Source organism: Pseudorasbora parva, chromosome 6, assembly GCF_024679245.1.
Source record: "Pseudorasbora parva isolate DD20220531a chromosome 6, ASM2467924v1, whole genome shotgun sequence".
NCBI classification, from domain to species: Eukaryota; Metazoa; Chordata; class Actinopteri; order Cypriniformes; family Gobionidae; genus Pseudorasbora; species Pseudorasbora parva.
In genome coordinates, this window is record NC_090177.1 from 50,125,802 (window position 1) to 50,146,121 (window position 20,320).

Consider the following 20,320-nt stretch of genomic DNA (forward strand, 5'->3'; position numbering starts at 1 on the left):
AGGCTCATCGAAAAGTCCTTCCCTGGTGGTCTAGTGGTTAGGATTCGGCGCTCTCACCGCCGCGGCCCGGGTTCGATTCCCGGTCAGGGAACAGTCTTTTTCCCTCCAACACAGCCAAGAAAGTGTTTGCATGTGAAAAATGACCGCCTTCGAGCCGGAGTCGAACCAGCGACCTAAGGATTTCCAACCTTCCACCTACAGTCCTCCGCTCTACCAGCTGAGCTATCGAAGGCACGCAGGTGAGCAACAGAACCTCAACCTATCAGGTTGCTGCAGCTCCACTGCCGGCTAAAAGTGCTTTTGCCGCAGACCGAAGCGCTGGCTGTTCAGTAAGGGAAGCCAAAACAATCACAACTTCCCATACCGGGAGTCGAACCCGGGCCGCCTGGGTGAAAACCAGGAATCCTGACCGCTAGACCATATGGGAATTCCTGCACCTATCAAGCAGGCTTGTGGGGGTGTTTTTCATCCATGTGGTACGTACAAGGGCAGGGTTCTGTTGAGCCCTTTGGCTTTCAGTGTGTGATCGTCCCCTTTAAAAATATGGGTATGATCCGAAGGCATTGTTTACCGAATTCAGTTTTAACAGACTCAATGGAAGAAGCTGTCATTTGTTTCGCCCAGGGGGTGAAACTTTATCCCATTCTTGTGATCACATAATAGATACTTAAAACTGCTCATTAAAGCAAGGACCCTGTGACAGTACTTATGCGATGCATTTGAAAACACGCACGGTAATGAATGGTAAGCGCTATCTCGCAGACAAAACAGCCTATGGTTGGACTGTCAATTTATAAGAAACATAAATCAATTTAATAATTAAAGGTTGAAAGCAAAGCAAAAACAATCGTTCGAGCCAGCCAGGAGTCGAACCTAGAATCTTCTGATCCGTAGTCAGACGCGTTATCCATTGCGCCACTGGCCCACTGTAGGAACGACTTGCTGGTGTTTATACGCGTCTTGTTGGTGTTTGACTGAACAGCTTCTCAGTGGAAGAACTGTGATCCAGAGTAAGAGATTCTCTCCAGGAGGAAAAGGCTAGCCTTAGAAGTTGCAGCAAAATCTGGTAGAGGCCAACAGCCAGGATTTAGGAGGCGAATAAGAAAGTCCTTCCCTGGTGGTCTAGTGGTTAGGATTCGGCGCTCTCACCGCCGCGGCCCGGATTTGATTCCCGGTCAGGGAACATGCTTTTGCCTTGCAACTTAGCCAAGAAAGGGTTTGCATGTGAAAAGGGACCTCCTTCGAGCCGGAGTCGAACCAGCGACCTAAGGATTGCCAACCTTTCACCTACAGTCCTCCGCTCTACCAGCTGAGCTATCGAAGGCACAGAGATTACGAACGAAAGCTCAACCTATCAGAAATTTCTGATCCATAGTCAGACGCGTTTTCCATTAGGCCACTGGCCCACCGGTCTGGCGCCTTGCAGGTGTTTACACGTCTTGTTGGTAATTGACTGGACTGTTTCTCAGTGGAAGAACTGTGATCCAGAGTCAGAGACTCTCTCCAGGATAAAAAGGCTAGCCTTAGTGGTCTAGCTTGAGAAGTTGCAGCAAAACACGGTAGAGGCCCACAGTCAGGATTTAGAAGGCTCATCAAAAAGCCCTTCCCTGGTGGTCTAGTGGTTAGGATTCGGCGCTCTCACCGCCGCGGCCCTGATTTGATTCCCGGTCAGGGAACATGCTTTTGCCTTGCAACTTAGCCAAGAAAGGGTTTGCATGTGAAAAGGGACCTCCTTCGAGCCGGAGTCGAACCAGCGACCTAAGGATTGCCAACCTTTCACCTACAGTCCTCCGCTCTACCAGCTGAGCTATCTAAGGCACAGAGATTACGAACGAAAGCTCAACCTATCACAAATTTCTGATCCATAGTCAGACGCGTTTTCCATTAGGCCACTGGCCCACCGGTCTGGCGCCTTGCAGGTGTTTACACATCTTGTTGGTAATTGACTGGACTGTTTCTCAGTGGAAGAACTGTGATCCAGAGTCAGAGACTCTCTCCAGGACAAAAAGGCTAGCCTTAGTGGTCTAGCTTGAGAAGTGGCAGCAAAACACGGTAGAGGCCCACAGTCAGGATTTAGAAGGCTCATCGAAAAGTCCTTCCCTGGTGGTCTAGTGGTTAGGATTCGGCGCTCTCACCGCCGCGGCCCGGGTTCGATTCCCGGTCAGGGAACAGTCTTTTTCCCTCCAACACAGCCAAGAAAGTGTTTGCATGTGAAAAATGACCTCCTTCGAGCCGGAGTCGAACCAGCGACCTAAGGATTTCCAACCTTCCACCTACAGTCCTCCGCTCTACCAGCTGAGCTATCGAAGGCACACAGGTGAGCAACAGAACCTCAACCTATCAGGTTGCTGCAGCTCCACTGCCGGCTAAAAGTGCTTTTGCCGCAGACCGAAGCGCTGGCTGTTCAGTAAGGGAAGCCAAAACAATCACAACTTCCCATACCGGGAGTCGAACCCGGGCCGCCTGGGTGAAAACCAGGAATCCTGACCGCTAGACCATATGGGAATTCCTGCACCTATCAAGCAGGCTTGTGGGGGTGTTTTTCATCCATGTGGTACGTACAAGGGCAGGGTTCTGTTGAGCCCTTTGGCTTTCAGTGTGTGATCGTCCCCTTTAAAAATATGGGTATGATCCGAAGGCATTGTTTACCGAATTCAGTTTTAACAGACTCAATGGAAGAAGCTGTCATTTGTTTCGCCCAGGGGGTGAAACTTTATCCCATTCTTGTGATCACATAATAGATACTTAAAACTGCTCATTAAAGCAAGGTCCCTGTGACAGTACTTATGCGATGCATTTGAAAACACGCACGGTAATGAATGGTAAGCGCTATCTCGCAGACAAAACAGCCTATGGTTGGACTGTCAATTTATAAGAAACATAAATCAATTTAATAATTAAAGGCTGAAAGCAAAGCAAAAACAATCGTTCGAGCCAGCCAGGAGTCGAACCTAGAATCTTCTGATCCGTAGTCAGACGCGTTATCCATTGCGCCACTGGCCCACTTTAGGAACGACTTGCTGGTGTTTATACGCGTCTTGTTGGTGTTTGACTGAACAGCTTCTCAGTGGAAGAACTGTGATCCAGAGTAAGAGATTCTCTCCAGGAGGAAAAGGCTAGCCTTAGAAGTTGCAGCAAAATCTGGTAGAGGCCAACAGCCAGGATTTAGGAGGCGAATAAGAAAGTCCTTCCCTGGTGGTCTAGTGGTTAGGATTCGGCGCTCTCACCGCCGCGGCCCGGATTTGATTCCCGGTCAGGGAACATGCTTTTGCCTTGCAACTTAGCCAAGAAAGGGTTTGCATGTGAAAAGGGACCTCCTTCGAGCCGGAGTCGAACCAGCGACCTAAGGATTGCCAACCTTTCACCTACAGTCCTCCGCTCTACCAGCTGAGCTATCGAAGGCACAGAGATTACGAACGAAAGCTCAACCTATCAGAAATTTCTGATCCATAGTCAGACGCGTTTTCCATTAGGCCACTGGCCCACCGGTCTGGCGCCTTGCAGGTGTTTACACGTCTTGTTGGTAATTGACTGGACTGTTTCTCAGTGGAAGAACTGTGATCCAGAGTCAGAGACTCTCTCCAGGACAAAAAGGCTAGCCTTAGTGGTCTAGCTTGAGAAGTTGCAGCAAAACACGGTAGAGGCCCACAGTCAGGATTTAGAAGGCTCATCGAAAAGTCCTTCCCTGGTGGTCTAGTGGTTAGGATTCGGCGCTCTCACCGCCGCGGCCCGGATTTGATTCCCGGTCAGGGAACATGCTTTTGCCTTGCAACTTAGCCAAGAAAGGGTTTGCATGTGAAAAGGGACCTCCTTCGAGCCGGAGTCGAACCAGCGACCTAAGGATTACCAACCTTTCACCTACAGTCCTCCGCTCTACCAGCTGAGCTATCGAAGGCACAGAGATTACGAACGAAAGCTCAACCTATCAGATATTTCTGATCCATAGTCAGACGCGTTTTCCATTAGGCCACTGGCCCACCGGTCTGGCGCCTTGCAGGTGTTTACACGTCTTGTTGGTAATTGACTGGACTGTTTCTCAGTGGAAGAACTGTGATCCAGAGTCAGAGACTCTCTCCAGGACAAAAAGGCTAGCCTTAGTGGTCTAGCTTGAGAAGTTGCAGCAAAACACGGTAGAGGCCCACAGTCAGGATTTAGAAGGCTCATCTAAAAGTCCTTCCCTGGTGGTCTAGTGGTTAGGATTCGGCGCTCTCACCGCCGCGGCCCGGGTTCGATTCCCGGTCAGGGAACAGTCTTTTTCCCTCCAACACAGCCAAGAAAGTGTTTGCATGTGAAAAATGACCTCCTTCGAGCCGGAGTCGAACCAGCGACCTAAGGATTGCCAACCTTCCACCTACAGTCCTCCGCTCTACCAGCTGAGCTATCGAAGGCACGCAGGTGAGCAACAGAACCTCAACCTATCAGGTTGCTGCAGCTCCACTGCCGGCTAAAAGTGCTTTTGCCGCAGACCGAAGCGCTGGCTGTTCAGTAAGGGAAGCCAAAACAATCACAACTTCCCATACCGGGAGTCGAACCCGGGCCGCCTGGGTGAAAACCAGGAATCCTGACCGCTAGACCATATGGGAATTCCTGCACCTATCAAGCAAGCTTGTGGGGGTGTTTTTCATCCATGTGGTACGTACAAGGGCAGGGTTCTGTTGAGCCCTTTGGCTTTCAGTGTGTGATCGTCCCCTTTAAAAATATGGGTATGATCCGAAGGCATTGTTTACCGAATTCAGTTTTAACAGACTCAATGGAAGAAGCTGTCATTTGTTTCGCCCAGGGGGTGAAACTTTATCCCATTCTTGTGATCACATAATAGATACTTAAAACTGCTCATTAAAGCAAGGTCCCTGTGACAGTACTCATGTGATGCATTTGAAAACACGCACCGTAATGAATGGTAAGCGCTATCTCGCAGACAAAACAGCCTATGGTTGGACTGTCAATTTATAAGAAACATAAATCAATTTAATAATTAAAGGCTGAAAGCAAAGCAAAAACAATCGTTCGAGCCAGCCAGGAGTCGAAGCTAGAATCTTCTGATCCGTAGTCAGACGCGTTATCCATTGCGCCACTGGCCTACTGTAGGAACGACTTGCTGGTGTTTATACGCGTCTTGTTGGTGTTTGACTGAACAGCTTCTCAGTGGAAGAACTGTGATCCAGAGTAAGAGATTCTCTCCAAGAGGAAAAGGCTAGCCTTAGAAGTTGCAGCAAAATCTGGTAGAGGCCAACAGCCAGGATTTAGGAGGCGAATAAGAAAGTCCTTCCCTGGTGGTCTAGTGGTTAGGATTCGGCGCTCTCACCGCCGCGGCCCGGATTTGATTCCCGGTCAGGGAACATGCTTTTGCCTTGCAACTTAGCCAAGAAAGGGTTTGCATGTGAAAAGGGACCTCCTTCGAGCCGGAGTCGAACCAGCGACCTAAGGATTGCCAACCTTTCACCTACAGTCCTCCGCTCTACCAGCTGAGCTATCGAAGGCACAGAGGTTACGAACGAAAGCTCAACCTATCAGAAATTTCTGATCCATAGTCAGACGCGTTTTCCATTAGGCCACTGGCCCACCGGTCTGGCGCCTTGCAGGTGTTTACACATCTTGTTGGTAATTGACTGGACTGTTTCTCAGTGGAAGAACTGTGATCCAGAGTCAGAGACTCTCTCCAGGACAAAAAGGCTAGTCTTAGTGGTCTAGCTTGAGAAGTTGCAGCAAAACACGGTAGAGGCCCACAGTCAGGATTTAGAAGGCTCATTGAAAAGTCCTTCCCTGGTGGTCTAGTGGTTAGGATTCGGCGCTCTCACTGCCGCGGCCCGGGTTCGATTCCCGGTCAGGGAACAGTCTTTTTCCCTCCAACACAGCCAAGAAAGTGTTTGCATGTGAAAAATGACCTCCTTCGAGCCGGAGTCGAACCAGCGACCTAAGGATTTCCAACCTTCCACCTACAGTCCTCCGCTCTACCAGCTGAGCTATCGAAGGCACGCAGGTGAGCAACAGAACCTCAACCTATCAGGTTGCTGCAGCTCCACTGCCGGCTAAAAGTGCTTTTGCCGCAGACCGAAGCGCTGGCTGTTCAGTAAGGGAAGCCAAAACAATCACAACTTCCCATACCGGGAGTCGAACCCGGGCCGCCTTGGTGAAAACCAGGAATCCTGACCGCTAGACCATATGGCAATTCCTGCACCTATCAAGCAGGCTTGTGGGGGTGTTTTTCATCCATGTGGTACGTACAAGGGCAGGGTTCTGTTGAGCCCTTTGGCTTTCAGTGTGTGATCGTCCCCTTTAAAAATATGGGTATGATCCGAAGGCATTGTTTACCGAATTCAGTTTTAACAGACTCAATGGAACAAGCTGTCATTTGTTTCGCCCAGGGGGTGAAACTTTATCCCATTCTTGTGATCACATAATAGATACTTAAAACTGCTCATTAAAGCAAGGTCCCTGTGACAGTACTTATGCGATGCATTTGAAAACACGCACGGTAATGAATGGTAAGCGCTATCTCGCAGACAAAACAGCCTATGGTTGGACTGTCAATTTATAAGAAACATAAATCAATTTAATAATTAAAGGCTGAAAGCAAAGCAAAAACAATCGTTCGAGCCAGCCAGGAGTCGAACCTAGAATCTTCTGATCCGTAGTCAGACGCGTTATCCATTGCCCCACTGGCCCACTTTAGGAACGACTTGCTGGTGTTTATACGCGTCTTGTTGGTGTTTGACTGAACAGCTTCTCAGTGGAAGAACTGTGATCCAGAGTAAGAGATTCTCTCCAGGAGGAAAAGGCTAGCCTTAGAAGTTGCAGCAAAATCTGGTAGAGGCCAACAGCCAGGATTTAGGAGGCGAATAAGAAAGTCCTTCCCTGGTGGTCTAGTGGTTAGGATTCGGCGCTCTCACCGCCGCGGCCCGGATTTGATTCCCGGTCAGGGAACATGCTTTTGCCTTGCAACTTAGCCAAGAAAGGGTTTGCATGTGAAAAGGGACCTCCTTCGAGCCGGAGTCGAACCAGCGACCTAAGGATTGCCAACCTTTCACCTACAGTCCTCCGCTCTACCAGCTGAGCTATCGAAGGCACAGAGATTACGAACGAAAGCTCAACCTATCAGAAATTTCTGATCCATAGTCAGACGCGTTTTCCATTAGGCCACTGGCCCACCGGTCTGGCGCCTTGCAGGTGTTTACACGTCTTGTTGGTAATTGACTGGACTGTTTCTCAGTGGAAGAACTGTGATCCAGAGTCAGAGACTCTCTCCAGGAAAAAAAGGCTAGCCTTAGTGGTCTAGCTTGAGAAGTTGCAGCAAAACACGGTAGAGGCCCACAGTCAGGATTTAGAAGGCTCATCGAAAAGTCCTTCCCTGGTGGTCTAGTGGTTAGGATTCTGCGCTCTCACCGCCGCGGCCCGGATTTGATTCCCGGTCAGGGAACATGCTTTTGCCTTGCAACTTAGCCAAGAAAGGGTTTGCATGTGAAAAGGGACCTCCTTCGAGCCGGAGTCGAACCAGCGACCTAAGGATTGCCAACCTTTCACCTACAGTCCTCCGCTCTACCAGCTGAGCTATCGAAGGCACAGAGATTACGAACGAAAGCTCAACCTATCAGAAATTTCTGATCCATAGTCAGACGCGTTTTCCATTAGGCCACTGGCCCACCGGTCTGGCGCCTTGCAGGTGTTTACACGTCTTGTTGGTAATTGACTGGACTGTTTCTCAGTGGAAGAACTGTGATCCAGAGTCAGAGACTCTCTCCAGGACAAAAAGGCTAGCCTTAGTGGTCTAGCTTGAGAAGTTGCAGCAAAACACGGTAGAGGCCCACAGTCAGGATTTAGAAGGCTCATCGAAAAGTCCTTCCCTGGTGGTCTAGTGGTTAGGATTCGGCGCTCTCACCGCCGCGGCCCGGATTTGATTCCCGGTCAGGGAACATGCTTTTGCCTTGCAACTTAGCCAAGAAAGGGTTTGCATGTGAAAAGGGACCTCCTTCGAGCCGGAGTCGAACCAGCGACCTAAGGATTGCCAACCTTTCACCTACAGTCCTCCGCTCTACCAGCTGAGCTATCGAAGGTACAGAGATTACCAACGAAAGCTCAACCTATCAGAAATTTCTGATCCATAGTCAGACGCGTTTTCCATTAGGCCACTGGCCCACCGGTCTGGCGCCTTGCAGGTGTTTACACGTCTTGTTGGTAATTGACTGGACTGTTTCTCAGTGGAAGAACTGTGATCCAGAGTCAGAGACTCTCTCCAGGACAAAAAGGCTAGCCTTAGTGGTCTAGCTTGAGAAGTTGCAGCAAAACACGGTAGAGGCCCACAGTCAGGATTTAGAAGGCTCATCGAAAAGTCCTTCCCTGGTGGTCTAGTGGTTAGGATTCGGCGCTCTCACCGCCGCGGCCCGGGTTCGATTCCCGGTCAGGGAACAGTCTTTTTCCCTCCAACACAGCCAAGAAAGTGTTTGCATGTGAAAAATGACCTCCTTCGAGCCGGAGTCGAACCAGCGACCTAAGGATTTCCAACCTTCCACCTACAGTCCTCCGCTCTACCAGCTGAGCTATCGAAGGCACAGAGATTACGAACGAAAGCTCAACCTATCACAAATTTCTGATCCATAGTCAGACGCGTTTTCCATTAGGCCACTGGCCCACCGGTCTGGCGCCTTGCAGGTGTTTACACGTCTTGTTGGTAATTGACTGGACTGTTTCTCAGTGGAAGAACTGTGATCCAGAGTCAGAGACTCTCTCCAGGACAAAAAGGCTAGCCTTAGTGGTCTAGCTTGAGAAGTGGCAGCAAAACACGGTAGAGGCCCACAGTCAGGATTTAGAAGGCTCATCGAAAAGTCCTTCCCTGGTGGTCTAGTGGTTAGGATTCGGCGCTCTCACCGCCGCGGCCCGGGTTCGATTCCCGGTCAGGGAACAGTCTTTTTCCCTCCAACACAGCCAAGAAAGTGTTTGCATGTGAAAAATGACCTCCTTCGAGCCGGAGTCGAACCAGCGACCTAAGGATTTCCAACCTTCCACCTACAGTCCTCCGCTCTACCAGCTGAGCTATCGAAGGCACACAGGTGAGCAACAGAACCTCAACCTATCAGGTTGCTGCAGCTCCACTGCCGGCTAAAAGTGCTTTTGCCGCAGACCGAAGCGCTGGCTGTTCAGTAAGGGAAGCCAAAACAATCACAACTTCCCATACCGGGAGTCGAACCCGGGCCGCCTGGGTGAAAACCAGGAATCCTGACCGCTAGACCATATGGGAATTCCTGCACCTATCAAGCAGGCTTGTGGGGGTGTTTTTCATCCATGTGGTACGTACAAGGGCAGGGTTCTGTTGAGCCCTTTGGCTTTCAGTGTGTGATCGTCCCCTTTAAAAATATGGGTATGATCCGAAGGCATTGTTTACCGAATTCAGTTTTAACAGACTCAATGGAAGAAGCTGTCATTTGTTTCGCCCAGGGGGTGAAACTTTATCCCATTCTTGTGATCACATAATAGATACTTAAAACTGCTCATTAAAGCAAGGTCCCTGTGACAGTACTTATGCGATGCATTTGAAAACACGCACGGTAATGAATGGTAAGCGCTATCTCGCAGACAAAACAGCCTATGGTTGGACTGTCAATTTATAAGAAACATAAATCAATTTAATAATTAAAGGCTGAAAGCAAAGCAAAAACAATCGTTCGAGCCAGCCAGGAGTCGAACCTAGAATCTTCTGATCCGTAGTCAGACGCGTTATCCATTGCGCCACTGGCCCACTTTAGGAACGACTTGCTGGTGTTTATACGCGTCTTGTTGGTGTTTGACTGAACAGCTTCTCAGTGGAAGAACTGTGATCCAGAGTAAGAGATTCTCTCCAGGAGGAAAAGGCTAGCCTTAGAAGTTGCAGCAAAATCTGGTAGAGGCCAACAGCCAGGATTTAGGAGGCGAATAAGAAAGTCCTTCCCTGGTGGTCTAGTGGTTAGGATTCGGCGCTCTCACCGCCGCGGCCCGGATTTGATTCCCGGTCAGGGAACATGCTTTTGCCTTGCAACTTAGCCAAGAAAGGGTTTGCATGTGAAAAGGGACCTCCTTCGAGCCTGAGTCGAACCAGCGACCTAAGGATTGCCAACCTTTCACCTACAGTCCTCCGCTCTACCAGCTGAGCTATCGAAGGCACAGAGATTACGAACGAAAGCTCAACCTATCAGAAATTTCTGATCCATAGTCAGACGCGTTTTCCATTAGGCCACTGGCCCACCGGTCTGGCGCCTTGCAGGTGTTTACACGTCTTGTTGGTAATTGACTGGACTGTTTCTCAGTGGAAGAACTGTGATCCAGAGTCAGAGACTCTCTCCAGGACAAAAAGGCTAGCCTTAGTGGTCTAGCTTGAGAAGTTGCAGCAAAACACGGTAGAGGCCCACAGTCAGGATTTAGAAGGCTCATCGAAAAGTCCTTCCCTGGTGGTCTAGTGGTTAGGATTCGGCGCTCTCACCGCCGCGGCCCGGATTTGATTCCCGGTCAGGGAACATGCTTTTGCCTTGCAACTTAGCCAAGAAAGGGTTTGCATGTGAAAAGGGACCTCCTTCGAGCCGGAGTCGAACCAGCGACCTAAGGATTACCAACCTTTCACCTACAGTCCTCCGCTCTACCAGCTGAGCTATCGAAGGCACAGAGATTACGAACGAAAGCTCAACCTATCAGATATTTCTGATCCATAGTCAGACGCGTTTTCCATTAGGCCACTGGCCCACCGGTCTGGCGCCTTGCAGGTGTTTACACGTCTTGTTGGTAATTGACTGGACTGTTTCTCAGTGGAAGAACTGTGATCCAGAGTCAGAGACTCTCTCCAGGACAAAAAGGCTAGCCTTAGTGGTCTAGCTTGAGAAGTTGCAGCAAAACACGGTAGAGGCCCACAGTCAGGATTTAGAAGGCTCATCTAAAAGTCCTTCCCTGGTGGTCTAGTGGTTAGGATTCGGCGCTCTCACCGCCGCGGCCCGGGTTCGATTCCCGGTCAGGGAACAGTCTTTTTCCCTCCAACACAGCCAAGAAAGTGTTTGCATGTGAAAAATGACCTCCTTCGAGCCGGAGTCGAACCAGCGACCTAAGGATTTCCAACCTTCCACCTACAGTCCTCCGCTCTACCAGCTGAGCTATCGAAGGCACGCAGGTGAGCAACAGAACCTCAACCTATCAGGTTGCTGCAGCTCCACTGCCGGCTAAAAGTGCTTTTGCCGCAGACCGAAGCGCTGGCTGTTCAGTAAGGGAAGCCAAAACAATCACAACTTCCCATACCGGGAGTCGAACCCGGGCCGCTTTGGTGAAAACCAGGAATCCTGACCGCTAGACCATATGGCAATTCCTGCACCTATCAAGCAGGCTTGTGGGGGTGTTTTTCATCCATGTGGTTACTTACAAGGGCAGGGTTCTGTTGAGCCCTTTGGCTTTCAGTGTGTGATCGTCCCCTTTAAAAATATGGGTATGATCCGAAGGCATTGTTTACCGAATTCAGTTTTAACAGACTCAATGGAAGAAGCTGTCATTTGTTTCGCCCAGGGGGTGAAACTTTATCCCATTCTTGTGATCACATAATAGATACTTAAAACTGCTCATTAAAGCAAGGTCCCTGTGACAGTACTTATGCGATGCATTTGAAAACACGCACGGTAATGAATGGTAAGCGCTATCTCGCAGACAAAACAGCCTATGGTTGGACTGTCAATTTATAAGAAACATAAATCAATTTAATAATTAAAGGCTGAAAGCAAAGCAAAAACAATCGTTCGAGCCAGCCAGGAGTCGAACCTAGAATCTTCTGATCCGTAGTCAGACGCGTTATCCATTGCGCCACTGGCCCACTTTAGGAACGACTTGCTGGTGTTTATACGCGTCTTGTTGGTGTTTGACTGAACAGCTTCTCAGTGGAAGAACTGTGATCCAGAGTAAGAGATTCTCTCCAGGAGGAAAAGGCTAGCCTTAGAAGTTGCAGCAAAATCTGGTAGAGGCCAACAGCCAGGATTTAGGAGGCGAATAAGAAAGTCCTTCCCTGGTGGTCTAGTGGTTAGGATTCGGCGCTCTCACCGCCGCGGCCCGGATTTGATTCCCGGTCAGGGAACATGCTTTTGCCTTGCAACTTAGCCAAGAAAGGGTTTGCATGTGAAAAGGGACCTCCTTCGAGCCGGAGTCGAACCAGCGACCTAAGGATTGCCAACCTTTCACCTACAGTCCTCCGCTCTACCAGCTGAGCTATCGAAGGCACAGAGATTACGAACGAAAGCTCAACCTATCAGAAATTTCTGATCCATAGTCAGACGCGTTTTCCATTAGGCCACTGGCCCACCGGTCTGGCGCCTTGCAGGTGTTTACACGTCTTGTTGGTAATTGACTGGACTGTTTCTCAGTGGAAGAACTGTGATCCAGAGTCAGAGACTCTCTCCAGGAAAAAAAGGCTAGCCTTAGTGGTCTAGCTTGAGAAGTTGCAGCAAAACACGGTAGAGGCCCACAGTCAGGATTTAGAAGGCTCATCGAAAAGTCCTTCCCTGGTGGTCTAGTGGTTAGGATTCGGCGCTCTCACCGCCGCGGCCCGGATTTGATTCCCGGTCAGGGAACATGCTTTTGCCTTGCAACTTAGCCAAGAAAGGGTTTGCATGTGAAAAGGGACCTCCTTCGAGCCGGAGTCGAACCAGCGACCTAAGGATTGCCAACCTTTCACCTACAGTCCTCCGCTCTACCAGCTGAGCTATCGAAGGCACAGAGATTACGAACGAAAGCTCAACCTATCAGAAATTTCTGATCCATAGTCAGACGCGTTTTCCATTAGGCCACTGGCCCACCGGTCTGGCGCCTTGCAGGTGTTTACACGTCTTGTTGGTAATTGACTGGACTGTTTCTCAGTGGAAGAACTGTGATCCAGAGTCAGAGACTCTCTCCAGGACAAAAAGGCTAGCCTTAGTGGTCTAGCTTGAGAAGTTGCAGCAAAACACGGTAGAGGCCAACAGTCAGGATTTAGAAGGCTCATCGAAAAGTCCTTCCCTGGTGGTCTAGTGGTTAGGATTCGGCGCTCTCACCGCCGCGGCCCGGATTTGATTCCCGGTCAGGGAACATGCTTTTGCCTTGCAACTTAGCCAAGAAAGGGTTTGCATGTGAAAAGGGACCTCCTTCGAGCCGGAGTCGAACCAGCGACCTAAGGATTGCCAACCTTTCACCTACAGTCCTCCGCTCTACCAGCTGAGCTATCGAAGGCACAGAGATTACGAACGAAAGCTCAACCTATCAGAAATTTCTGATCCATAGTCAGACGCGTTTTCCATTAGGCCACTGGCCCACCGGTCTGGCGCCTTGCAGGTGTTTACACGTCTTGTTGGTAATTGACTGGACTGTTTCTCAGTGGAAGAACTGTGATCCAGAGTCAGAGACTCTCTCCAGGACAAAAAGGCTAGCCTTAGTGGTCTAGCTTGAGAAGTGGCAGCAAAACACGGTAGAGGCCCACAGTCAGGATTTAGAAGGCTCATCGAAAAGTCCTTCCCTGGTGGTCTAGTGGTTAGGATTCGGCGCTCTCACCGCCGCGGCCCGGGTTCGATTCCCGGTCAGGGAACAGTCTTTTTCCCTCCAACACAGCCAAGAAAGTGTTTGCATGTGAAAAATGACCTCCTTCGAGCCGGAGTCGAACCAGCGACCTAAGGATTTCCAACCTTCCACCTACAGTCCTCCGCTCTACCAGCTGAGCTATCGAAGGCACACAGGTGAGCAACAGAACCTCAACCTATCAGGTTGCTGCAGCTCCACTGCCGGCTAAAAGTGCTTTTGCCGCAGACCGAAGCGCTGGCTGTTCAGTAAGGGAAGCCAAAACAATCACAACTTCCCATACCGGGAGTCGAACCCGGGCCGCCTGGGTGAAAACCAGGAATCCTGACCGCTAGACCATATGGGAATTCCTGCACCTATCAAGCAGGCTTGTGGGGGTGTTTTTCATCCATGTGGTACGTACAAGGGCAGGGTTCTGTTGAGCCCTTTGGCTTTCAGTGTGTGATCGTCCCCTTTAAAAATATGGGTATGATCCGAAGGCATTGTTTACCGAATTCAGTTTTAACAGACTCAATGGAAGAAGCTGTCATTTGTTTCGCCCAGGGGGTGAAACTTTATCCCATTCTTGTGATCACATAATAGATACTTAAAACTGCTCATTAAAGCAAGGTCCCTGTGACAGTACTTATGCGATGCATTTGAAAACACGCACGGTAATGAATGGTAAGCGCTATCTCGCAGACAAAACAGCCTATGGTTGGACTGTCAATTTATAAGAAACATAAATCAATTTAATAATTAAAGGCTGAAAGCAAAGCAAAAACAATCGTTCGAGCCAGCCAGGAGTCGAACCTAGAATCTTCTGATCCGTAGTCAGACGCGTTATCCATTGCGCCACTGGCCCACTTTAGGAACGACTTGCTGGTGTTTATACGCGTCTTGTTGGTGTTTGACTGAACAGCTTCTCAGTGGAAGAACTGTGATCCAGAGTAAGAGATTCTCTCCAGGAGGAAAAGGCTAGCCTTAGAAGTTGCAGCAAAATCTGGTAGAGGCCAACAGCCAGGATTTAGGAGGCGAATAAGAAAGTCCTTCCCTGGTGGTCTAGTGGTTAGGATTCGGCGCTCTCACCGCCGCGGCCCGGATTTGATTCCCGGTCAGGGAACATGCTTTTGCCTTGCAACTTAGCCAAGAAAGGGTTTGCATGTGAAAAGGGACCTCCTTCGAGCCTGAGTCGAACCAGCGACCTAAGGATTGCCAACCTTTCACCTACAGTCCTCCGCTCTACCAGCTGAGCTATCGAAGGCACAGAGATTACGAACGAAAGCTCAACCTATCAGAAATTTCTGATCCATAGTCAGACGCGTTTTCCATTAGGCCACTGGCCCACCGGTCTGGCGCCTTGCAGGTGTTTACACGTCTTGTTGGTAATTGACTGGACTGTTTCTCAGTGGAAGAACTGTGATCCAGAGTCAGAGACTCTCTCCAGGACAAAAAGGCTAGCCTTAGTGGTCTAGCTTGAGAAGTTGCAGCAAAACACGGTAGAGGCCCACAGTCAGGATTTAGAAGGCTCATCGAAAAGTCCTTCCCTGGTGGTCTAGTGGTTAGGATTCGGCACTCTCACCGCCGCGGCCCGGATTTGATTCCCGGTCAGGGAACATGCTTTTGCCTTGCAACTTAGCCAAGAAAGGGTTTGCATGTGAAAAGGGACCTCCTTCGAGCCGGAGTCGAACCAGCGACCTAAGGATTGCCAACCTTTCACCTACAGTCCTCCGCTCTACCAGCTGAGCTATCGAAGGCACAGAGATTACGAACGAAAGCTCAACCTATCAGAAATTTCTGATCCATAGTCAGACGCGTTTTCCATTAGGCCACTGGCCCACCGGTCTGGCGCCTTGCAGGTGTTTACACGTCTTGTTGGTAATTGACTGGACTGTTTCTCAGTGGAAGAACTGTGATCCAGAGTCAGAGACTCTCTCCAGGACAAAAAGGCTAGCCTTAGTGGTCTAGCTTGAGAAGTTGCAGCAAAACACGGTAGAGGCCCACAGTCAGGATTTAGAAGGCTCATCGAAAAGTCCTTCCCTGGTGGTCTAGTGGTTAGGATTCGGCGCTCTCACCGCCGCGGCCCGGATTTGATTCCCGGTCAGGGAACATGCTTTTGCCTTGCAACTTAGCCAAGAAAGGGTTTGCATGTGAAAAGGGACCTCCTTCGAGCCGGAGTCGAACCAGCGACCTAAGGATTGCCAACCTTTCACCTACAGTCCTCCGCTCTACCAGCTGAGCTATCGAAGGCACAGAGATTACGAACGAAAGCTCAACCTATCACAAATTTCTGATCCATAGTCAGACGCGTTTTCCATTAGGCCACTGGCCCACCGGTCTGGCGCCTTGCAGGTGTTTACACGTCTTGTTGGTAATTGACTGGACTGTTTCTCAGTGGAAGAACTGTGATCCAGAGTCAGAGACTCTCTCCAGGACAAAAAGGCTAGCCTTAGTGGTCTAGCTTGAGAAGTTGCAGCAAAACACGGTAGAGGCCCACAGTCAGGATTTAGAAGGCTCATCGAAAAGTCCTTCCCTGGTGGTCTAGTGGTTAGGATTCGGCGCTCTCACCGCCGCGGCCCGGGTTCGATTCCCGGTCAGGGAACAGTCTTTTTCCCTCCAACACAGCCAAGAAAGTGTTTGCATGTGAAAAATGACCTCCTTCGAGCCGGAGTCGAACCAGCGACCTAAGGATTTCCAACCTTCCACCTACAGTCCTCCGCTCTACCAGCTGAGCTATCGAAGGCACGCAGGTGAGCAACAGAACCTCAACCTATCAGGTTGCTGCAGCTCCACTGCCGGCTAAAAGTGCTTTTGCCGCAGACCGAAGCGCTGGCTGTTCAGTAAGGGAAGCCAAAACAATCACAACTTCCCATACCGGGAGTCGAACCCGGGCCGCCTGGGTGAAAACCAGGAATCCTGACCGCTAGACCATATGGGAATTCCTGCACCTATCAAGCAGGCTTGTGGGGGTGTTTTTCATCCATGTGGTACGTACAAGGGCAGGGTTCTGTTGAGCCCTTTGGCTTTCAGTGTGTGATCGTCCCCTTTAAAAATATGGGTATGATCCGAAGGCATTGTTTACCGAATTCAGTTTTAACAGACTCAATGGAAGAAGCTGTCATTTGTTTCGCCCAGGGGGTGAAACTTTATCCCATTCTTGTGATCACATAATAGATACTTAAAACTGCTCATTAAAGCAAGGTCCCTGTGACAGTACTTATGCGATGCATTTGAAAACACGCACGGTAATGAATGGTAAGCGCTATCTCGCAGACAAAACAGCCTATGGTTGGACTGTCAATTTATAAGAAACATAAATCAATTTAATAATTAAAGGGTGAAAGCAAAGCAAAAACAATCATTCGAGCCAGCCAGGAGTCGAACCTAGAATCTTCTGATCCGTAGTCAGACGCGTTATCCATTGCGCCACTGGCCCACTGTAGGAACGACTTGCTGGTGTTTATACGCGTCTTGTTGGTGTTTGACTGAACAGCTTCTCAGTGGAAGAACTGTGATCCAGAGTAAGAGAATCTCTCCAGGAGGAAAAGGCTAGCCTTAGAAGTTGCAGCAAAATCTGGTAGAGGCCAACAGCCAGGATTTAGGAGGCGAATAAGAAAGTCCTTCCCTGGTGGTCTAGTGGTTAGGATTCGGCGCTCTCACCGCCGCGGCCCGGATTTGATTCCCGGTCAGGGAACATGCTTTTGCCTTGCAACTTAGCCAAGAAAGGGTTTGCATGTGAAAAGGGACCTCCTTCGAGCCGGAGTCGAACCAGCGACCTAAGGATTGCCAACCTTTCACCTACAGTCCTCCGCTCTACCAGCTGAGCTATCGAAGGCACAGAGATTACGAACGAAAGCTCAACCTATCAGAAATTTCTGATCCATAGTCAGACGCGTTTTCCATTAGGCCACTGGCCCACCGGTCTGGCGCCTTGCAGGTGTTTACACGTCTTGTTGGTAATTGACTGGACTGTTTCTCAGTGGAAGAACTGTGATCCAGAGTCAGAGACTCTCTCCAGGACAAAAAGGCTAGCCTTAGTGGTCTAGCTTGAGAAGTTGCAGCAAAACACGGTAGAGGCCCACAGTCAGGATTTAGAAGGCTCATCGAAAAGTCCTTCCCTGGTGGTCTAGTGGTTAGGATTCGGCGCTCTCACCGCCGCGGCCCGGATTTGATTCCCGGTCAGGGAACATGCTTTTGCCTTGCAACTTAGCCAAGAAAGGGTTTGCATGTGAAAAGGGACCTCCTTCGAGCCGGAGTCGAACCAGCGACCTAAGGATTGCCAACCTTTCACCTACAGTCCTCCGCTCTACCAGCTGAGCTATCGAAGGCACAGAGATTACGAACGAAAGCTCAACCTATCACAAATTTCTGATCCATAGTCAGACGCGTTTTCCATTAGGCCACTGGCCCACCGGTCTGGCGCCTTGCAGGTGTTTACACGTCTTGTTGGTAATTGACTGGACTGTTTCTCAGTGGAAGAACTGTGATCCAGAGTCAGAGACTCTCTCCAGGACAAAAAGGCTAGCCTTAGTGGTCTAGCTTGAGAAGTTGCAGCAAAACACGGTAGAGGCCCACAGTCAGGATTTAGAAGGCTCATCGAAAAGTCCTTCCCTGGTGGTCTAGTGGTTAGGATTCGGCGCTCTCACCGCCGCGGCCCGGGTTCGATTCCCGGTCAGGGAACAGTCTTTTTCCCTCCAACACAGCCAAGAAAGTGTTTGCATGTGAAAAATGACCTCCTTCGAGCCGGAGTCGAACCAGCGACCTAAGGATTTCCAACCTTCCACCTACAGTCCTCCGCTCTACCAGCTGAGCTATCGAAGGCACGCAGGTGAGCAACAGAACCTCAACCTATCAGGTTGCTGCAGCTCCACTGCCGGCTAAAAGTGCTTTTGCCGCAGACCGAAGCGCTGGCTGTTCAGTAAGGGAAGCCAAAACAATCACAACTTCCCATACCGGGAGTCGAACCCGGGCCGCCTGGGTGAAAACCAGGAATCCTGACCGCTAGACCATATGGGAATTCCTGCACCTATCAAGCAGGCTTGTGGGGGTGTTTTTCATCCATGTGGTACGTACAAGGGCAGGGTTCTGTTGAGCCCTTTGGCTTTCAGTGTGTGATCGTCCCCTTTAAAAATATGGGTATGATCCGAAGGCATTGTTTACCGAATTCAGTTTTAACAGACTCAATGGAAGAAGCTGTCATTTGTTTCGCCCAGGGGGTGAAACTTTATCCCATTCTTGTGATCACATAATAGATACTTAAAACTGCTCATTAAAGCAAGGTCCCTGTGACAGTACTTATGCGATGCATTTGAAAACACGCACGGTAATGAATGGTAAGCGCTATCTCGCAGACAAAACAGCCTATGGTTGGACTGTCAATTTATAAGAAACATAAATCAATTTAATAATTAAAGGGTGAAAGCAAAGCAAAAACAATCATTCGAGCCAGCCAGGAGTCGAACCTAGAATCTTCTGATCCGTAGTCAGACGCGTTATCCATTGCGCCACTGGCCCACTGTAGGAACGACTTGCTGGTGTTTATACGCGTCTTGTTGGTGTTTGACTGAACAGCTTCTCAGTGGAAGAACTGTGATCCAGAGTAAGAGAATCTCTCCAGGAGGAAAAGGCTAGCCTTAGAAGTTGCAGCAAAATCTGGTAGAGGCCAACAGCCAGGATTTAGGAGGCGAATAAGAAAGTCCTTCCCTGGTGGTCTAGTGGTTAGGATTCGGCGCTCTCACCGCCGCGGCCCGGATTTGATTCCCGGTCAGGGAACATGCTTTTGCCTTGCAACTTAGCCAAGAAAGGGTTTGCATGTGAAAAGGGACCTCCTTCGAGCCGGAGTCGAACCAGCGACCTAAGGATTGCCAACCTTTCACCTACAGTCCTCCGCTCTACCAGCTGAGCTATCGAAGGCACAGAGATTACGAACGAAAGCTCAACCTATCAGAAATTTCTGATCCATAGTCAGACGCGTTTTCCATTAGGCCACTGGCCCACCGGTCTGGCGCCTTGCAGGTGTTTACACGTCTTGTTGGTAATTGACTGGACTGTTTCTCAGTGGAAGAACTGTGATCCAGAGTCAGAGACTCTCTCCAGGACAAAAAGGCTAGCCTTAGTGGTCTAGCTTGAGAAGTTGCAGCAAAACACGGTAGAGGCCCACAGTCAGGATTTAGAAGGCTCATCGAAAAGTCCTTCCCTGGTGGTCTAGTGGTTAGGATTCGGCGCTCTCACCGCCGCGGCCCGGATTTGATTCCCGGTCAGGGAACATGCTTTTGCCTTGCAACTTAGCCAAGAAAGGGTTTGCATGTGAAAAGGGACCTCCTTCGAGCCGGAGTCGAACCAGCGACCTAAGGATTGCCAACCTTCCACCTACAGTCCTCCGCTCTACCAGCTGAGCTATCGAAGGCACAGAGATTACGAACGAAAGCTCAACCTATCAGAAATTTCTGATCCATAGTCAGACGCGTTTTCCATTAGGCCAATGGCCCACCGGTCTGGCGCCTTGCAGGTGTTTACACGTCTTGTTGGTAATTGACTGGACTGTTTCTCAGTGGAAGAACTGTGATCCAGAGTCAGAGACTCTCTCCAGGACAAAAAGGCTAGCCTTAGTGGTCTAGCTTGAGAAGTTGCAGCAAAGCACGTTAGAGGCCCACAGTCAGGATTTAGAAGGCTCATCGAAAAGTCCTTCCCTCGTGGTCTAGTGTTTAGGATTCGGCGCTCTCACCGCCGCGGCCCGGGTTCGATTCCCGGTCAGGGAACATGCTTTTGCCTTGCAACTTAGCCAAGAAAGGGTTTGCATGTGAAA

The 20,320-nt window shown here is 49.9% G+C and overlaps 50 non-coding genes across 50 annotated transcripts; 10 read left to right on the forward strand and 40 right to left on the reverse strand.

Annotated features, from left to right (window-relative positions):
- The first annotated feature begins 19 nt into the window (after window positions 1-19).
- Window positions 20-91, forward strand: trnae-cuc (transfer RNA glutamic acid (anticodon CUC)). Its single transcript has one exon. It is a non-coding gene; the product is annotated as a tRNA-Glu (tRNA).
- Window positions 92-355: 264 nt separating this feature from the next.
- Window positions 356-427, reverse strand: trnae-uuc (transfer RNA glutamic acid (anticodon UUC)). Its single transcript has one exon. It is a non-coding gene; the product is annotated as a tRNA-Glu (tRNA).
- A 425-nt stretch (window positions 428-852) lies between these two features.
- Window positions 853-925, reverse strand: trnar-acg (transfer RNA arginine (anticodon ACG)). Its single transcript has one exon. It is a non-coding gene; the product is annotated as a tRNA-Arg (tRNA).
- A 312-nt stretch (window positions 926-1,237) lies between these two features.
- trnay-gua (transfer RNA tyrosine (anticodon GUA)) lies at window positions 1,238-1,324 on the reverse strand. Its single transcript is given in 2 exon segments — window positions 1,238-1,273; window positions 1,288-1,324. It is a non-coding gene; the product is annotated as a tRNA-Tyr (tRNA).
- Window positions 1,325-2,097: 773 nt separating this feature from the next.
- trnae-cuc (transfer RNA glutamic acid (anticodon CUC)) lies at window positions 2,098-2,169 on the forward strand. Its single transcript has one exon. It is a non-coding gene; the product is annotated as a tRNA-Glu (tRNA).
- A 54-nt stretch (window positions 2,170-2,223) lies between these two features.
- Window positions 2,224-2,310, reverse strand: trnay-gua (transfer RNA tyrosine (anticodon GUA)). Its single transcript is given in 2 exon segments — window positions 2,224-2,259; window positions 2,274-2,310. It is a non-coding gene; the product is annotated as a tRNA-Tyr (tRNA).
- A 123-nt stretch (window positions 2,311-2,433) lies between these two features.
- Window positions 2,434-2,505, reverse strand: trnae-uuc (transfer RNA glutamic acid (anticodon UUC)). The gene has a single exon. It is a non-coding gene; the product is annotated as a tRNA-Glu (tRNA).
- Window positions 2,506-2,930: 425 nt separating this feature from the next.
- On the reverse strand, window positions 2,931-3,003 carry trnar-acg (transfer RNA arginine (anticodon ACG)). Its single transcript has one exon. It is a non-coding gene; the product is annotated as a tRNA-Arg (tRNA).
- A 312-nt stretch (window positions 3,004-3,315) lies between these two features.
- On the reverse strand, window positions 3,316-3,402 carry trnay-gua (transfer RNA tyrosine (anticodon GUA)). Its single transcript is given in 2 exon segments — window positions 3,316-3,351; window positions 3,366-3,402. It is a non-coding gene; the product is annotated as a tRNA-Tyr (tRNA).
- A 406-nt stretch (window positions 3,403-3,808) lies between these two features.
- trnay-gua (transfer RNA tyrosine (anticodon GUA)) lies at window positions 3,809-3,895 on the reverse strand. The gene is given in 2 exon segments: window positions 3,809-3,844; window positions 3,859-3,895. It is a non-coding gene; the product is annotated as a tRNA-Tyr (tRNA).
- A 280-nt stretch (window positions 3,896-4,175) lies between these two features.
- trnae-cuc (transfer RNA glutamic acid (anticodon CUC)) lies at window positions 4,176-4,247 on the forward strand. Its single transcript has one exon. It is a non-coding gene; the product is annotated as a tRNA-Glu (tRNA).
- A 54-nt stretch (window positions 4,248-4,301) lies between these two features.
- Window positions 4,302-4,388, reverse strand: trnay-gua (transfer RNA tyrosine (anticodon GUA)). Its single transcript is given in 2 exon segments — window positions 4,302-4,337; window positions 4,352-4,388. It is a non-coding gene; the product is annotated as a tRNA-Tyr (tRNA).
- Window positions 4,389-4,511: 123 nt separating this feature from the next.
- On the reverse strand, window positions 4,512-4,583 carry trnae-uuc (transfer RNA glutamic acid (anticodon UUC)). The gene has a single exon. It is a non-coding gene; the product is annotated as a tRNA-Glu (tRNA).
- An 810-nt stretch (window positions 4,584-5,393) lies between these two features.
- Window positions 5,394-5,480, reverse strand: trnay-gua (transfer RNA tyrosine (anticodon GUA)). The gene is given in 2 exon segments: window positions 5,394-5,429; window positions 5,444-5,480. It is a non-coding gene; the product is annotated as a tRNA-Tyr (tRNA).
- Window positions 5,481-5,760: 280 nt separating this feature from the next.
- On the forward strand, window positions 5,761-5,832 carry trnae-cuc (transfer RNA glutamic acid (anticodon CUC)). Its single transcript has one exon. It is a non-coding gene; the product is annotated as a tRNA-Glu (tRNA).
- A 54-nt stretch (window positions 5,833-5,886) lies between these two features.
- On the reverse strand, window positions 5,887-5,973 carry trnay-gua (transfer RNA tyrosine (anticodon GUA)). The gene is given in 2 exon segments: window positions 5,887-5,922; window positions 5,937-5,973. It is a non-coding gene; the product is annotated as a tRNA-Tyr (tRNA).
- A 1,005-nt stretch (window positions 5,974-6,978) lies between these two features.
- Window positions 6,979-7,065, reverse strand: trnay-gua (transfer RNA tyrosine (anticodon GUA)). The gene is given in 2 exon segments: window positions 6,979-7,014; window positions 7,029-7,065. It is a non-coding gene; the product is annotated as a tRNA-Tyr (tRNA).
- A 406-nt stretch (window positions 7,066-7,471) lies between these two features.
- Window positions 7,472-7,558, reverse strand: trnay-gua (transfer RNA tyrosine (anticodon GUA)). The gene is given in 2 exon segments: window positions 7,472-7,507; window positions 7,522-7,558. It is a non-coding gene; the product is annotated as a tRNA-Tyr (tRNA).
- A 406-nt stretch (window positions 7,559-7,964) lies between these two features.
- trnay-gua (transfer RNA tyrosine (anticodon GUA)) lies at window positions 7,965-8,051 on the reverse strand. Its single transcript is given in 2 exon segments — window positions 7,965-8,000; window positions 8,015-8,051. It is a non-coding gene; the product is annotated as a tRNA-Tyr (tRNA).
- Window positions 8,052-8,331: 280 nt separating this feature from the next.
- On the forward strand, window positions 8,332-8,403 carry trnae-cuc (transfer RNA glutamic acid (anticodon CUC)). Its single transcript has one exon. It is a non-coding gene; the product is annotated as a tRNA-Glu (tRNA).
- Window positions 8,404-8,457: 54 nt separating this feature from the next.
- On the reverse strand, window positions 8,458-8,544 carry trnay-gua (transfer RNA tyrosine (anticodon GUA)). The gene is given in 2 exon segments: window positions 8,458-8,493; window positions 8,508-8,544. It is a non-coding gene; the product is annotated as a tRNA-Tyr (tRNA).
- Window positions 8,545-8,824: 280 nt separating this feature from the next.
- trnae-cuc (transfer RNA glutamic acid (anticodon CUC)) lies at window positions 8,825-8,896 on the forward strand. Its single transcript has one exon. It is a non-coding gene; the product is annotated as a tRNA-Glu (tRNA).
- A 54-nt stretch (window positions 8,897-8,950) lies between these two features.
- trnay-gua (transfer RNA tyrosine (anticodon GUA)) lies at window positions 8,951-9,037 on the reverse strand. Its single transcript is given in 2 exon segments — window positions 8,951-8,986; window positions 9,001-9,037. It is a non-coding gene; the product is annotated as a tRNA-Tyr (tRNA).
- Window positions 9,038-9,160: 123 nt separating this feature from the next.
- Window positions 9,161-9,232, reverse strand: trnae-uuc (transfer RNA glutamic acid (anticodon UUC)). The gene has a single exon. It is a non-coding gene; the product is annotated as a tRNA-Glu (tRNA).
- Window positions 9,233-9,657: 425 nt separating this feature from the next.
- trnar-acg (transfer RNA arginine (anticodon ACG)) lies at window positions 9,658-9,730 on the reverse strand. The gene has a single exon. It is a non-coding gene; the product is annotated as a tRNA-Arg (tRNA).
- Window positions 9,731-10,535: 805 nt separating this feature from the next.
- On the reverse strand, window positions 10,536-10,622 carry trnay-gua (transfer RNA tyrosine (anticodon GUA)). Its single transcript is given in 2 exon segments — window positions 10,536-10,571; window positions 10,586-10,622. It is a non-coding gene; the product is annotated as a tRNA-Tyr (tRNA).
- Window positions 10,623-10,902: 280 nt separating this feature from the next.
- trnae-cuc (transfer RNA glutamic acid (anticodon CUC)) lies at window positions 10,903-10,974 on the forward strand. Its single transcript has one exon. It is a non-coding gene; the product is annotated as a tRNA-Glu (tRNA).
- A 54-nt stretch (window positions 10,975-11,028) lies between these two features.
- Window positions 11,029-11,115, reverse strand: trnay-gua (transfer RNA tyrosine (anticodon GUA)). Its single transcript is given in 2 exon segments — window positions 11,029-11,064; window positions 11,079-11,115. It is a non-coding gene; the product is annotated as a tRNA-Tyr (tRNA).
- Window positions 11,116-11,736: 621 nt separating this feature from the next.
- On the reverse strand, window positions 11,737-11,809 carry trnar-acg (transfer RNA arginine (anticodon ACG)). Its single transcript has one exon. It is a non-coding gene; the product is annotated as a tRNA-Arg (tRNA).
- Window positions 11,810-12,121: 312 nt separating this feature from the next.
- trnay-gua (transfer RNA tyrosine (anticodon GUA)) lies at window positions 12,122-12,208 on the reverse strand. The gene is given in 2 exon segments: window positions 12,122-12,157; window positions 12,172-12,208. It is a non-coding gene; the product is annotated as a tRNA-Tyr (tRNA).
- Window positions 12,209-12,614: 406 nt separating this feature from the next.
- Window positions 12,615-12,701, reverse strand: trnay-gua (transfer RNA tyrosine (anticodon GUA)). The gene is given in 2 exon segments: window positions 12,615-12,650; window positions 12,665-12,701. It is a non-coding gene; the product is annotated as a tRNA-Tyr (tRNA).
- Window positions 12,702-13,107: 406 nt separating this feature from the next.
- On the reverse strand, window positions 13,108-13,194 carry trnay-gua (transfer RNA tyrosine (anticodon GUA)). The gene is given in 2 exon segments: window positions 13,108-13,143; window positions 13,158-13,194. It is a non-coding gene; the product is annotated as a tRNA-Tyr (tRNA).
- Window positions 13,195-13,474: 280 nt separating this feature from the next.
- Window positions 13,475-13,546, forward strand: trnae-cuc (transfer RNA glutamic acid (anticodon CUC)). The gene has a single exon. It is a non-coding gene; the product is annotated as a tRNA-Glu (tRNA).
- A 54-nt stretch (window positions 13,547-13,600) lies between these two features.
- Window positions 13,601-13,687, reverse strand: trnay-gua (transfer RNA tyrosine (anticodon GUA)). Its single transcript is given in 2 exon segments — window positions 13,601-13,636; window positions 13,651-13,687. It is a non-coding gene; the product is annotated as a tRNA-Tyr (tRNA).
- Window positions 13,688-13,810: 123 nt separating this feature from the next.
- On the reverse strand, window positions 13,811-13,882 carry trnae-uuc (transfer RNA glutamic acid (anticodon UUC)). Its single transcript has one exon. It is a non-coding gene; the product is annotated as a tRNA-Glu (tRNA).
- A 425-nt stretch (window positions 13,883-14,307) lies between these two features.
- trnar-acg (transfer RNA arginine (anticodon ACG)) lies at window positions 14,308-14,380 on the reverse strand. The gene has a single exon. It is a non-coding gene; the product is annotated as a tRNA-Arg (tRNA).
- An 805-nt stretch (window positions 14,381-15,185) lies between these two features.
- trnay-gua (transfer RNA tyrosine (anticodon GUA)) lies at window positions 15,186-15,272 on the reverse strand. The gene is given in 2 exon segments: window positions 15,186-15,221; window positions 15,236-15,272. It is a non-coding gene; the product is annotated as a tRNA-Tyr (tRNA).
- Window positions 15,273-15,678: 406 nt separating this feature from the next.
- Window positions 15,679-15,765, reverse strand: trnay-gua (transfer RNA tyrosine (anticodon GUA)). Its single transcript is given in 2 exon segments — window positions 15,679-15,714; window positions 15,729-15,765. It is a non-coding gene; the product is annotated as a tRNA-Tyr (tRNA).
- Window positions 15,766-16,045: 280 nt separating this feature from the next.
- Window positions 16,046-16,117, forward strand: trnae-cuc (transfer RNA glutamic acid (anticodon CUC)). The gene has a single exon. It is a non-coding gene; the product is annotated as a tRNA-Glu (tRNA).
- Window positions 16,118-16,171: 54 nt separating this feature from the next.
- Window positions 16,172-16,258, reverse strand: trnay-gua (transfer RNA tyrosine (anticodon GUA)). Its single transcript is given in 2 exon segments — window positions 16,172-16,207; window positions 16,222-16,258. It is a non-coding gene; the product is annotated as a tRNA-Tyr (tRNA).
- Window positions 16,259-16,381: 123 nt separating this feature from the next.
- trnae-uuc (transfer RNA glutamic acid (anticodon UUC)) lies at window positions 16,382-16,453 on the reverse strand. Its single transcript has one exon. It is a non-coding gene; the product is annotated as a tRNA-Glu (tRNA).
- A 425-nt stretch (window positions 16,454-16,878) lies between these two features.
- On the reverse strand, window positions 16,879-16,951 carry trnar-acg (transfer RNA arginine (anticodon ACG)). The gene has a single exon. It is a non-coding gene; the product is annotated as a tRNA-Arg (tRNA).
- A 312-nt stretch (window positions 16,952-17,263) lies between these two features.
- Window positions 17,264-17,350, reverse strand: trnay-gua (transfer RNA tyrosine (anticodon GUA)). The gene is given in 2 exon segments: window positions 17,264-17,299; window positions 17,314-17,350. It is a non-coding gene; the product is annotated as a tRNA-Tyr (tRNA).
- A 406-nt stretch (window positions 17,351-17,756) lies between these two features.
- Window positions 17,757-17,843, reverse strand: trnay-gua (transfer RNA tyrosine (anticodon GUA)). The gene is given in 2 exon segments: window positions 17,757-17,792; window positions 17,807-17,843. It is a non-coding gene; the product is annotated as a tRNA-Tyr (tRNA).
- Window positions 17,844-18,123: 280 nt separating this feature from the next.
- trnae-cuc (transfer RNA glutamic acid (anticodon CUC)) lies at window positions 18,124-18,195 on the forward strand. Its single transcript has one exon. It is a non-coding gene; the product is annotated as a tRNA-Glu (tRNA).
- A 54-nt stretch (window positions 18,196-18,249) lies between these two features.
- Window positions 18,250-18,336, reverse strand: trnay-gua (transfer RNA tyrosine (anticodon GUA)). Its single transcript is given in 2 exon segments — window positions 18,250-18,285; window positions 18,300-18,336. It is a non-coding gene; the product is annotated as a tRNA-Tyr (tRNA).
- A 123-nt stretch (window positions 18,337-18,459) lies between these two features.
- Window positions 18,460-18,531, reverse strand: trnae-uuc (transfer RNA glutamic acid (anticodon UUC)). The gene has a single exon. It is a non-coding gene; the product is annotated as a tRNA-Glu (tRNA).
- Window positions 18,532-18,956: 425 nt separating this feature from the next.
- trnar-acg (transfer RNA arginine (anticodon ACG)) lies at window positions 18,957-19,029 on the reverse strand. Its single transcript has one exon. It is a non-coding gene; the product is annotated as a tRNA-Arg (tRNA).
- Window positions 19,030-19,341: 312 nt separating this feature from the next.
- Window positions 19,342-19,428, reverse strand: trnay-gua (transfer RNA tyrosine (anticodon GUA)). Its single transcript is given in 2 exon segments — window positions 19,342-19,377; window positions 19,392-19,428. It is a non-coding gene; the product is annotated as a tRNA-Tyr (tRNA).
- A 406-nt stretch (window positions 19,429-19,834) lies between these two features.
- On the reverse strand, window positions 19,835-19,921 carry trnay-gua (transfer RNA tyrosine (anticodon GUA)). Its single transcript is given in 2 exon segments — window positions 19,835-19,870; window positions 19,885-19,921. It is a non-coding gene; the product is annotated as a tRNA-Tyr (tRNA).
- Between the last annotated feature and the right edge of the window lie 399 nt (window positions 19,922-20,320).